The sequence below is a fragment of the Triticum aestivum genome, chromosome 7A (assembly GCF_018294505.1).
Source record: "Triticum aestivum cultivar Chinese Spring chromosome 7A, IWGSC CS RefSeq v2.1, whole genome shotgun sequence".
Taxonomy (NCBI): domain Eukaryota; kingdom Viridiplantae; phylum Streptophyta; class Magnoliopsida; order Poales; family Poaceae; genus Triticum; species Triticum aestivum.
This window is the reverse complement of record NC_057812.1, coordinates 489,741,284-489,754,809: the sequence shown is the minus strand read 5'-3', so window position 1 is coordinate 489,754,809 and position 13,526 is coordinate 489,741,284.

Below are 13,526 nucleotides of genomic sequence, written 5' to 3'. Positions count from 1 at the left end.
AGAGCGGATGAGAGAAAATTCAGAGATGGAAGAAAAAAATCAAAGAAGAGAAGGAAAAGAGTGGAACGCGTATATAAAATGTTGGACGAAATAGAGGTGGAATGAGAATCTTTCGTTCTTTTTATATGTTAAATATTACAATTATTAATTATTATGAATATGCTTGGTCAAACTAAGAATGCATTGACATTTTGACTCAATTTATATACCATCTCGAAGACGGAGGGAGTATTAACAGAAATACCGACGCCTACAAATGCATATGAATACAAAGATATGTTACCGATTTGATACCATGGATGTTGATAGTTTCACGATAAACTTATTCAAACTTAAAAGACATTGGTTTACGACAAATCAATTTGTGCCTTCTAAACCTGGCCAGAAGAAGTAACTATGTTCGGTCGATATATATGGCTTAAGGGAAGAAGAGAAGCTAGAAAACACTAGCGGCGATTTCATCGATTCCCACTTTCTAATTTCGCAAAAAAAAGATTCCCACTGTCTCATGAGATTTATCCCACATCGAGCGATAGGGAAAGCCTTCCTCCCTTCGATCTCCCATGGATTCGCCTCCCCTCTGCCTACCGCTCTGACGGCCGATGCCGGGGAGGGTATTCCTTGTGCCTCGACTTAGATAGGTAGGGTTTTGATTCTCGCAAGGGCGATGCTCGGACAGATGGCGGCGCTTCTTTTTCGTGTCAGTCTTCTGGGCTCCGATCCTCCTCAAGTTCTTTCGTCGGGGCGGATTAGACGGAGCTCCGACATAGATTCCTGCCAACTCCTCAGAGTGACAAGGTTAGCGTTTCTCGTCGTGCATACGCAATGGCGGGATTTGGTGTTAGGTTCTTCAGATCGGTTCAAGGATTCAATGGTGATGACTACGGCTCCCGAACGCTGGTCCTTAGGGGGACGTGCATGAAGAATTCCCGCCTGTATCGACAAAGTCAGACCAACTCCGGTATGGGCGCGGCGACAGCAACGCGTCAGCGACTCGTTCTGGCGACAACAATGGTCGTTCGGTTGTCCATGGACCTCGATGTAATGTTTATTATGTTTGGAGTATTTTGTACTTCCGGTGAATCTTTATAATAGATCTGATATTTTCGCAAAAAAGATCAATGGGGAAAACCTACTATGGCGATGAAGTAATGGTTCGACAAACAACATTGAGGTCTCTATGGCTTTTTAAAATATTTGAGGTTAAACCAACAAGTGTAGATTTCATTTTTTGTAGCTTCTTTCTCAAAAGCACTGAAATATGTATGTGGTATAGGGCGCATCATCGTGTGCATCCTCTTGGGGCTGCTCATCTTCCTCGTCAGTGGCAAGTTCATCCTCTTCCGATTTTCGGGCGCCACTTGGTGAAATGCTCCATCTCCTTTCTGTTGCACATAATGCCAATTTCTCCCTCTATCGAAAAATAGTTAGACATAGGAGTGGGAACAAGTGCCCCACTTCAGGAATTTGAATACAATGACAACCACGTCGAACTATTACCATCCCAACAGATACAAGAACACTAGTATTGACAAGGGTGTTACCGACAATGGGGCAAAGGTTGGTGAAGTTCAGGCCAATGGAGTTGGCCAACATGGTGATCACTCAGCCACAAGCGATGTCTCCTTGTGCACAATTTGCTTGGTGTGCAAGGTGGAACAAAAGGATTGCCCCTAAGTAGGGTGAAGAGGGGATGTCGAGGTCCACGGCCTTCCCAAGAATGAGCATATTCTCTTCATTAACTTTTGAAACTTCTCCTCATGCCTGTAACAAGTTAGTGATAACATAATAAAAATATCGAATAGCAGGACACTCAATGGAACTTGCCTAAACATGTGGTCTTGGTAACTCATTTGGCCAAATGAATTAGTTGGATGTGGTTCGAGTAGTTGTAGACATGGCCATTGTTGTCGGGGAAGCCAAAGTAGTTATACCACTCCGTGAGGGTGTTGTTGAAGTCACGTTCCATGAGATGGAAGGTGGTCCGTTCATCTTCTCCTCCTGGGTTTAACCCAACGTTGTGCGAAAGAGAACTAAGAATCTCAAACGTCAACCGATGATACATCGCACACAAAGTGTTGCAATCTAGCATTAACACATAATAAATTGAAATCGTTACGATGCCCATTTTGGATATCATAGACGCACACGCCCCCTTGGTGGTTTTCATCTTCCTCTCATGTAGTATACGGTATTTCTTCTTGGCTTCATGGGGTATGAAGTTGAACCCCTGAAACTAAATATGTTGCGTACGTGCGACCTCTTCGGACGCACTCATGGTTTCACCACAAGCGATACGGTCGGACCTTCTCATGTTGGTCTCTACAAAATATTTTTTCAGTCCAATAGGATGATGTGCAAGTGATCCTACTTGTACTACCAGATCAAACTCTCTAAAAACATCAATGAATCCTTGCTCAAATCAAAATTTAGATAAAAAATACGCATAACCTAATCATGATAATGCTAGGCACATATAACACAGATTCACGGAAAATAACTTGGGGATTGGAGGAGAAACATACCGTAAACCAATCACGCGAAAGTGTTTGAACTGAAATCGAGTAAGGAGAGATATCCAGCTAAGATTTGGTAGGGTTTGGAGAGGTGTAAGAGGAAAAGAAGAAGAAAGAAAGAAGATTGGTGCGATTTACCTTCTGTCTGGGCTGTTTTGGTGTCATCAGTACGCGACACTGGATTTACTATCACACCAAAACTACCACTTCGAAACCTCCTCCTCGAGATCTGCTGCATTTGACTCCATCACCATGACCCGAAGCAAGGTGGATGACTCTACGGTGAATCGGGCCCTTCCGAAGATGGCTCGGTGTATTTAGTGCTACATGGTCTAGTGGTTTGCCTTTGCGGTGCGGTCCTGTTCTTGCTGAGTAGTTTAGGATGTTTTTAGGTGTACTTTGTTGGGGATCGTAGCAGAAATTTAAAATTTTCTACGCATCACCAAGATAAATCTATGGAGTAATCTAGCAACGAGGGGAAGGAGAGTGCATCTACATACCCTTGTAGATCGCTAAGCGGAAGCGTTCAAGTGAACGGGGTTGATGGAGTCATACTCGTCGTGATCCAAATCACCGATGATCCTAGCGCCGAACGGATGGCACCTCCGCGTTCAACACACGTACGGAACAGAGACGTCTCCCACGCCTTGATCCAGCAAGGTGGAGGGAGAGGTTGAGGAAGAGAGTCCAACATCAGCACGACGGCGTGGTGGTGATGGAGTGGCAGTTCTCCGGCAGGGCTTCGCCAAGCTCACGCAGAGGAGGAGAGGTATTGGATGGGAGGGGCTGCGCCAGGTTCAAGGGTGTGGCCGCCCTCCCACCCCTCCACTATTTATAGGTGGGGAGAGAGGGGGCCGGCCCCCTAGATCCCATCTAGGGTTGGGGCGGTGGCCAAGGGGGGGAGGAGTGCCTCCCAAGTCAAGTGGAGGCCCTCCCCCTTAGGGTTTCCCCTCTCCCATGCGCATGGGCCTTGGGGGGCTGGTTCCCTTGGCCCATTAAGGTTAGGGCGCCCCCCTACAGCCCATGCTGCTGTATTGGACGTGGTGGAACATTTTCCGGACCTTCGGACGCCTCCAGAATCCTCCAAAACCTTCCGGAAGCTTCCCGGTACAATACCGGAAAAAACCTAACTTTTCCTGGAACCCGAACAACAACTTTCCATATATAAATCTTTACCTCCGGACCATTCCGGAACTCCTCGTGACGTCCGGGATCTCATCCGGGACTCCGAACAACATTCGTTAATCACATACAAGTCTTCTTAATAACCCTAGCGTCATCGAACCTTAAGTGTGTAGACCCTACGGGTTCGGCAACCATGCAGACATAACCGAGACAACTCTCCGGCCAATAACCAACAGCGGGATGTGGATACCCATGTTGGCTCCCACATGTTCCACGATGATCTCATCGGATGAACCACGATGTCGAGGATTCAATCAATCCCGTATTCAATTCCCTTTGTCCAGCGGTATTGTACTTGCCCGAGATTCGATCGTCGGTATCCCGATACCTTGTTCAATCTCGTTACCGGCAAGTCTCTTTACTCGTTCCGTAACACATCATCCCGTGATCAACTCCTTGGTCACATTGTGCACATTATGATGATGTACTACCAAGTGGGCCCAGAGATACCTCTCCGTTACACGGAGTGACAAATCCCAGTCTCGATTCGTGCAAACCCAACAGATACTTTCAGAGATACCTGTAGTGAACCTTTATAGACACCCAGTTACATTGTGACGTTTGGCACACCCAAAGCACTCCTACGGTATCCGGGAGTTGCGCAATCTCATGGTCTAAGGAAATGATACTTGACATTAGAAAAGCTTTAGCAAACGAACTACATGATCTTGTGCTAGGCTTAGGATTGGGTCTTGTCCATCACATCATTCTCCTAATGATGTGATCCCATTATCAATGACATCCAATGTCCATGGTCAGGAAACCGTAACCATCTATTGATCAACGAGCTAGTCAACTAGAGGCTTACTAGGGACATGGTGTTGTCTATTTATCCACACATGTATCTGAGTTTCCTATCAATACAATTCTAGCATGAATAATAAACGATTATCATGAACAATGAAATATGATTTAATAATAACTAATTTATTATTGCCTCTAGGGCATATTTCCAACATACTTCTCCTATTTTCTTGTTCGGTATCTGATACGTCTCCAACGTATCTATAATTTTTGATTGCTCCATGCTATATTATCTACTGTTTTGGACATTATTGGGGTTTATTATCCACTTTTATATTATTTTTTCGACTAACCTATTAACCGGAGGGCCAGCCTAGAATTGTTGTTTTTTTGCCTATTTTAGGGGTTCGAAGAAAAGGAATATCAAACGGAGTCCAAATGGAATGAAACCTTCGGGAACGTGATTTTTGGAACGAACAAGACCCAGGAGACTTGGACCCTACGTCAAGCAACCAACATGGAGGCCACGAGGTAGGGGGGCGCGCCTACCCCCCCAGGCGCACCCTCCACCCTCGTGGCCCCCCTATTACTCCACCGACGTACTTCTTCCTCCTATATATACTTACGTACCCCCAAATGTTCAAATACGGAGCCAAAACCCTAACTCCACCACTGTAACTTTATGTATCCACGAGATCCCATCTTGGGGCCTGTTCCGGAGCTCCGCCGGAGGGGGCATCGATCACGGAGGGCTTCTACATCAACACCATAGCCTCTCCGATGAAGTGTGAGTAGTTTACCTCAGACCTTCGGGTCCATAGTTATTAGCTAGATGGCTCCTTCTCTCTTTTTGGATCTCAATACAAAGTTCTCCCCCTCTCTTGTGGAGATCTATTCGATGTAATCTTCTTTTATGGTGTGTTTGTTGAGACCGATGAATTGTGGGTTTATGATCAAGTTTATCTATGAACAATATTTTAATCTTCTTTGAATTCTTTTATGTATGATTGGTTATCTTTGCAAGTCTCTTTGAATTATCAGTTTGGTTTGGCCTACTAGATTGATCTTTCTTGCAATGGGAGAAGTGCTTAGCTTTGGGTTCAATCTTGTGGTGTCCTTTCCCAGTGACAGTAGGGGCAGCAAGGCACGTATTGTATTGTTACCATCGAGGATAACAAGATGGGGTTTTCATCATATCGCATGAGCTTATCCCTCTACATCATGTCATCTTGCTTAAGGCGTTACTATGTTCTTATGAACTTAATACTCTAGATGCATGCTGGATAGCGGTCGGTGTGTGGAGTAATAGTAGTAGATGCAGGCAGGAGTCGGTCTACTTGTCTTGGACGTGATGCCTATATACATGATCATACCTAGATATTCTCGTAACTATGCTCAATTCTATCCATTGCTCAACAGTAATTTGTTCACCCACCGTAAAATACTTATGCTCTTGAGAGAAGCCACTAGTGAAACCTATGGCCCCAGGGTCTATCTTCATCATATTAAATCTTCCAATACTTAGTTATTTTCATTGCTTTTATTTTACTTTGCATCTTTATCATAAAAATACCAAAAATATTATCTTATCATATCTATCAGATCTCACTCTCGTAAGTGACCGTGTAGGGATTGGCAACCCCTTATGGCGTTGGTTGCGAGGATTTATTTGTTTTGTGTAGGTGCGAGGGACTCGCGCATAGCCTCCTACTGGATTGATACCTTGGTTCTCAAAAACCGAGGGGAATACTTACGCTACTTTGCTGCACCACCCTTTCCTCTTCAAGGGAAAACCAACGCAAGTGCTCAATAGGTAGCAAGAAGGATTTCTGGCGCCGTTGCCGGGGAGGTCTACACAAAAGTCAACATACCAAGTACCCATCACAAACCCTTATCTCACGCATTACATTATTTGCCATTTGCCTCTCGTTTTCCTCCACCCACTTCACCCTTGCCGTTTTATTCACCCTCTTTCTCTATCCTTCCTCTCTTTCTCTATTTGCCTCTTTTTGCTCGTTTGCTTGTGTGTTGGATTGCTTGCTTGTCACAATGGCTCAAGATAACACTAAATTGTGTGACTTTACCAATACCAACAACAATGATTTTATTAGCACTCCGATTGCTCCTCTTACCGATGCTGAATCTTGTGAAATTAATGCTGCCTTGCTGAATCTTGTCATGAAAGATCCGTTTTACGGCCTTCCTAGTGAAGATGCCACTACCCATCTAAATAACTTTGTTGATTTGTGTGATATGCAAAAGAAGAAAGATGTTGATAATGATATTGTTAAATTGAAGCTATTTCCTTTTTCTCTTAGAGGTCTTGCTAAAGCTTGGGTTTTGTCTTTGCCTAAAAATAGTATTAATTCTTGGAATAAGTGCAAAGATGCTTTTATCTTTAAGTATTTTCCTCCCGCTAAGATCATCTCTCTTAGGAACGATATTATGAATTTTAAGCAACTTGATCATGAACATATTGCACAAGCTTGGGAGAGGATGAAATTAATGATACGTAATTGCCCAACACATGGTTTAAATTTGTGGATGATTATATAAATTTTTTATGCCGGATTGAATTTTGCTTCTAGAAATTTTTTAGATTTGGCCGCGGGAGGCACTTTTATGGAAATCACTTTAGGAGAAGCTACTAAACTCCTAGATAATATTATGGTTAATTATTCTCAATGGCACACTGAAAGATCTACTAATAAGAAAGTGCATGCGATAGAAGAAATTAATGTTTTGAGTGGAAAGATGGATGAACTTATGAAATTATTTGCTAATAAAAGTGTTTCTTCTGATCCTAATGATATGCCTTTGTCTACTTTGATTGAGAATAATAATGAATCTATGGATGTGAATTTTGTTGGTAGGAACAATTTTGGTAACAACCCGTATAGAGGAAACTTTAATTCTAGGCCTTATCCTAGTAATTCCTCTAATAATTATGGTAATCCCTACAACAATTCTTATGGAAATTATAATAAGAAGCCCTCTGATTTTGAATCTAATATTAAAGAATTTATTACTTCACAGAAGAATTTCAATGCTTTGATTGGAGAAAAATTGCTTAAGATTGATGAGTTGGCTAGGAACGTTGATAGAATTTCTCTTGATGTTGATTCTTTAAAACTTAGATCTATTCCACTTAAGCATGATATCAATGAGTCTCTCAAAACCATGAGAATTTCCATTGATGAGTGCAAAGAAAGAACCGCTAGGATGCGTGCTAAGAAAGATTCCATGATAATAAAGATGAAGATCTAAAAGTTATTGATGTGTCTCCTATTAAATCTTTGTTTTGCAATATGAATCTTGATAATAATGAGACTGAATATGATCCACCTTTACCTAGAAGGCGTTCCAAAATTCGGAGTTTTTAGATCTCGATGCTAAATTTGATAAGAGTGGGATTGAAGAGATCAAAACTCTAGATGTTAATGGACCTACTATTTTGGATTTCAAGGAATTTAATTATGATAATTGCTCTTTGATAGATTGTATTTCCTTGTTGCAATCCGTGCTAAATTCTCCTCATGCTTATAGTCAAAATAAAGCTTTTACCAAACATATCGTTGATGCTTTGATGCAATCTTATGAAGAAAAATTAAGTTGGAAGTTTCTATCCCTAGAAAACTTTATGATGAGTGGGAACCAACTATTAAAATTAAAATTAAATATCATGAATGCTATGCTTTGTGTGATTTGGGTGCTAGTGTTTCCACGATTCCAAAGACTTTGTGTGATTTTTTAGGTTTCCGTGATTTTGATGATTGCTCTTTAAACTTGCACCATGCGGATTCCACTATTAAGAAACCTATGGAAAGAATTAATGATGTTCTTATTTTTGCAAATAGGAATTATGCGCCCGTAGATTTTATCGTTCTTGATATAGATTGCAATCCTTCATGTCCTTTTATTCTTGGTAGACTTTTCCTTAGAATGATTGGTGCAATTATTGATATGAAGGAAGGAAATATTAGATTCCAATTTCCGTTAAGGAAAGGCATGGAACACTTTTCTAGAAAGAAAATTAAATTACCTTATGAATCTATTATGAGAGCCACTTATGGATTGCCGACCAAAGATGGCAATACCTAGATCTGTCCTTGCTTTTTATGCCTAGCTAGGGGCGTTAAACGATAGCGCTTGTTGGGAGGCAACCCAATTTTATTTTTATTCCTTACTTTTTGCTCCTGTTTAGTAATAAATAATTTATTTAGCCTGTGTTTTGGTTGTGTTTTTTGTATTTAATTAGTGTTTATGCCAAGTAGAACCATTGGGAAGACTTGGGAAAAGTCTTGTTAATCTTGCTGTAAAAAAACAGAAACTTTAGCGCTCACGAGAACTGCTGCCATTTTTATTTGGAAAGTGCTATTTAGTTAATTCTTTTTGCAGATGATTAATATATATATTACTCACGTCCAGCAATTTATTTTAGAATTTTTGGGGTTCCAGATTTTGTGCTAGTTACAGATTACTAAAGATTGTTCTGTTTTTTGACAGATTCTATTTTTCGTGTGTTGTTTGCTTATTTTGATGAATTTATGGCTAGTAAAATAGTTTATAAACCATAAAGAAGTTGGAATACAGTAGATTTAACACCAATATAAATAAATAATGAGTTCATTACAGTACCTTGAAGTGGTCTTTTGTTTTCTTTCACTAACAGAGCTCACGAGATTTTCTACTTTAAGTTTTGTATGTGAAGTTTTCAAGTTTTGGGTAAAGATTTGATGGATTATGGAACAAGGAGTGGCAAGAGCCTAAGCTTGGGTATGCCCATGACACCCCCAAGATAATCTAAGGACACCTAAAAGCCAAAGCTTGGGGATGCCCTCCGGGGCATCCTCTTTTTCGTCTACTTTTATCGGTAACTTTACTTGGAGCTATATTTTCATTCACCACATGATACGTGTTTTGCTTGGAGTGTCTTGTATGATTTGAGTATTTATTTTTTAGTTTACCACAATCATATTTGCTGTACACACCTTTTGAGAGAGACACACATGATTCAGAAATTATTAGAATACTCTATGTGCTTCACTTATATCTTTTGAGTTATATAGTTTTGCTCTAGTGCTTCAACTTATATCTTTTAGAGCACGGTGCTAGATTTGTTTTATAGAAACTATTGATCTCTCATACTTCACTTAGATTATTTTGAGAGTCTTAAATATCATGGTAAATTTCTTAAATAATCCTAATATGCTAATATACAAGATTAATAATAAAATTCTTTTATGAGTGCGTTGAATACTATGAGAAATTTGATACTTGATAATTGTTTTGAGATATGGAGATGGTGATATTAGAGTCATGCTAGTTGAGTAGTTGTGATTTTGAGAAATACTTATGTTAAAGTTTGTGATTCCCGTAGCATGCACGTATGGTGAACCGTTATATGATGAAGTCGGAGCATGATTTATTTATTGATTGTCTTCCTTATGAGTGGCGGTCAGGGACGAGCGATGGTCTTTTCCTACCAATCTATCCCCCTAAGAGCATGCGCGTAATACTTTGCTTTGATAACTTGTAGATTTTTGCAATAAGTATATGAGTTCTTTATGACTAATGTTGAGTTCATAGATCATACGCACTCTCACCCTTCCATCATTGCTAGCCTCTCTAATACCGCGCACCTTTCGCCGTATCATACACCCACCATATACCTTTCTCAAAATAGCCACCATACCTACCTATCATGGCATTTTCATAGCCATTCCGAGATATATTGCCATGCAACTTTCCACCATTCCGTTTATTATGACACGCTCCATCATTGTCATATTGCTTTGCATGATCATGTAGTAGACATTGTATTTGTGGCAAAGCCATCGTTCATAATTATTTCATACATGTCACTCATGAGTCATTGCATATCCCGGTACACCGCCGGAGGCATTCACATAGAGTTATATTTTGTTCTAAGTATCGAGTTGTAATTCTTGAGTTGTAAGAAAATAAAAGTGTGCTGATCATCATTATTAGAGCATTGTCCCAGTGAGGAAAGGATGATGGAGACTATGATTACCCCACAAGTCGGGATGAAACTTCGGACGAAAAAAAGAGGCCTAAAAAAGAGAAGGACCAAATAAAAAAATGAGAGAAAAAGAGAGAAGACACAATGCTACTATCCTTTTACCACACTTGTGCTTCAAAGTAGCACCATGATCTTCATGATAGAGAGTCTCTTTTGTTATCACTTTCATATACTAGTGGAAATTTTTCATTATAGAACTTGGCTTGCATATTCTAATGATGGGCTTTCTCAAAATGCCCTATGTCTTCGTGAGCAAGCAAGTTGGATGCACACCCACTTAGTTTCTTTTTGAGCTTTCATATACTTATGGCTCTAGTGCATTCGTTGCATGGCAATCCCTACTCACTCACATTGATATCTATTGATGGACATCTCCATAGCCCATCGATACGCCTAGTTGATGTGAGACTATCTTCTCCCTTTTTGTCTTCTCCACAACCACCATTCTATTCCACCTAAAGTGCTATGTCCATGGCTCACGCTCATGTATTGCGTGAAGATTGAAAAAGTTTGAGAATACCGAAAGTATGAAACAATTGCTTAGCTTGTCATCGGGGTTGTGCATAATTTAAATACTTTGTGTGGTGAAGATAGAACATAGCCAGACTATATGATTTTGTAGGGATAACTTTCTTTGGCCATGTTATTTTGAGAAGACATAATTTTTTAGTTAGTATGCTTGAAGTATTATTATTATTTTTATGTCAATATTAAACTTTTGTCTTGAATCTTTCGGATATGAATATTCATACAACAACTAAGAAGAATTACATTAAAATTATGCCAAATAGCATTCCACATCAAAATTTTTGTTTTTATCGTTTACCTACTTGAGGACGAGCAGGAATTAAGCTTGGGGATGCTTGATAAATCTCCAACGTATCTATAATTTTTGATTGCTTCATGCTATATTATATATTGTTTTGGACATTATTGGGCTTTATTATCCACTTTTATATTATTTTTGGGACTAACCTATTAACCGGAGGCCCAGCCCAGAATTGCTGTTTTTTTGCCTATTTTAGGGTTTCGAAGAAAATGAATATCAAACGGAGTCCAAACGGAGTGAAACCTTCGGGAATGTGATTTTTGGAACGAACAAGACCCAGGAGACTTGGACCCTACGTCAAGCAACCAACAGGGAGGCCACGAGGTAGGGGGCGCGCCTACCCCCCTCCCCCAGGCGCACCCTCCACCCTCGTGGGCCTCCTGTTGCTCCACCGACGTACTTCTTCCTCCTATATATACCTACGTACCCCCAAACGATCAGATACGGAGCCAAAACCCTAATTCTACCGTCGTAACTTTCTGTATCCACGAGATCCCATCTTGGGGCCTGTTCCGGAGCTCCGCCGGAGGGGGCATCGATCACGGGGGGCTTCTACATCAACACCATAGCCTCTCCGATGAAGTGTGAGTAGTTTACCTCAGAACTTCGGGTCCATAGTTATTAGCTAGATGTCTTCTTCTCTCTTTTTGGATCTCAATACAAAGTTCTCCCCCTCTCTTGTGGAGATCTATTCGATGTAATATTCTTTTGCGATGTGTTTGTTGAGACCGATGAATTGTGGGTTTATGATCAAGTTTATCTATGAACAATATTTTAATCTTCTCTGAATTCTTTTATGTATGATTGATTATCTTTGTAAGTCTCTTCGAATTATCAGTTTGATTTGGCCTACTAGATTGATCTTTCTTGCAATGGGAGAAGTGCTTAGCTTTGGGTTCAATCTTGCGGTGTCCTTTTCCAGTGACAGTAGGGGCAGCAAGACACGTATTATATTGTTGCCATCGAGAATAACAAGATGGGGTTTTCATGATATTGCATGAGTTTATCCCTCTACATCATGTCATCTTACTTAAGGCGTTACTCTGTTCTTATGAACTTAATAATCTAGATGCATGCTGGATAGCGGTTGATGTGTGGAGTAATAGTAGTAGATGCAGGCAGGAGTTGGTCTAGTTGTCTCGGACCTATATACATGATCATACCTAGATATTCTCATAACTATGCTCAATTCTGTCAATTGCTCAACAGTAATTTGTTCACCCATCATAAAATACTTATGCTCTTGAGAGAAGCCACTAGTGAAACCTATGGCCTCAGGGTCTATCTTCATCATATTAAATCTTCCAATACTTAGTTATTTTCATTGCTTTTATTTTACTTTGCATCTTTATCATAAAAATATCAAAAATATTATCTTATCATATCTATCAGATCTCACTCTCGTAAGTGACCGTGTAGGGATTGACAACCCCTTATGGCATTGGTTGCGAGGATTTATTTGTTTTGTGTAGGTGCGAGGGACTCGCGCGTAGCCTCCTAGTGGATTGATACCTTTGTTCTAAAAAAACTGAGGAAAATACTTACGCTACTTTGCTGCAGCGATCTTTCCTCTTCAAGAGAAACCAACGCAAGTGCTCAAGAGGTAGCAGTATCGAGTTAGGCGCACTTGTGTCCCTCGCTCGGATGCCATCTTATTTTTCTTGATTTGCTTGTATGAGGATTTCCTCACCGCTATGTTTCGATTTGGCCATGTGTGCCATTATCAGCGGGGCAGGGGCAAAAGTCTGTTTCAAATAGGACGCAAATTCTATTTTACTTGAGAAAAACAACCAAAAATGAGCAAGAATCCTTTAGTCGACAACTGCCAAGATCCACCATGCCTCCCATAGTCCTAAAACCACCAAAACCTAGGCGGATCCGTGGTGGCATTGACGAAAGGCGAGGAAATCCTAATTTTCTGAAGAGTTGCGTGAGAGGCAAGGGGTCCATGGCCCTAAGAGCATTTACAGTCGCATATAACAAGTATGACCCTAAAAGTTCAAATTTGCACAACTACATTCGGATACCTCATATTAGAATTTTTAAATTCATACAAAAGCATGCAACGATAAAAAACTACGTACTATGTAGATCACCTAGGCTATTCCTCGTCGGAGATGTCGACTATCTCGATTCCTGGCTCCAGGTACATGGGCGGCAGCTGCAACTCCAGCTCCTCCGGCTGCTCCGGTCTGGCCTTCTCTATCCC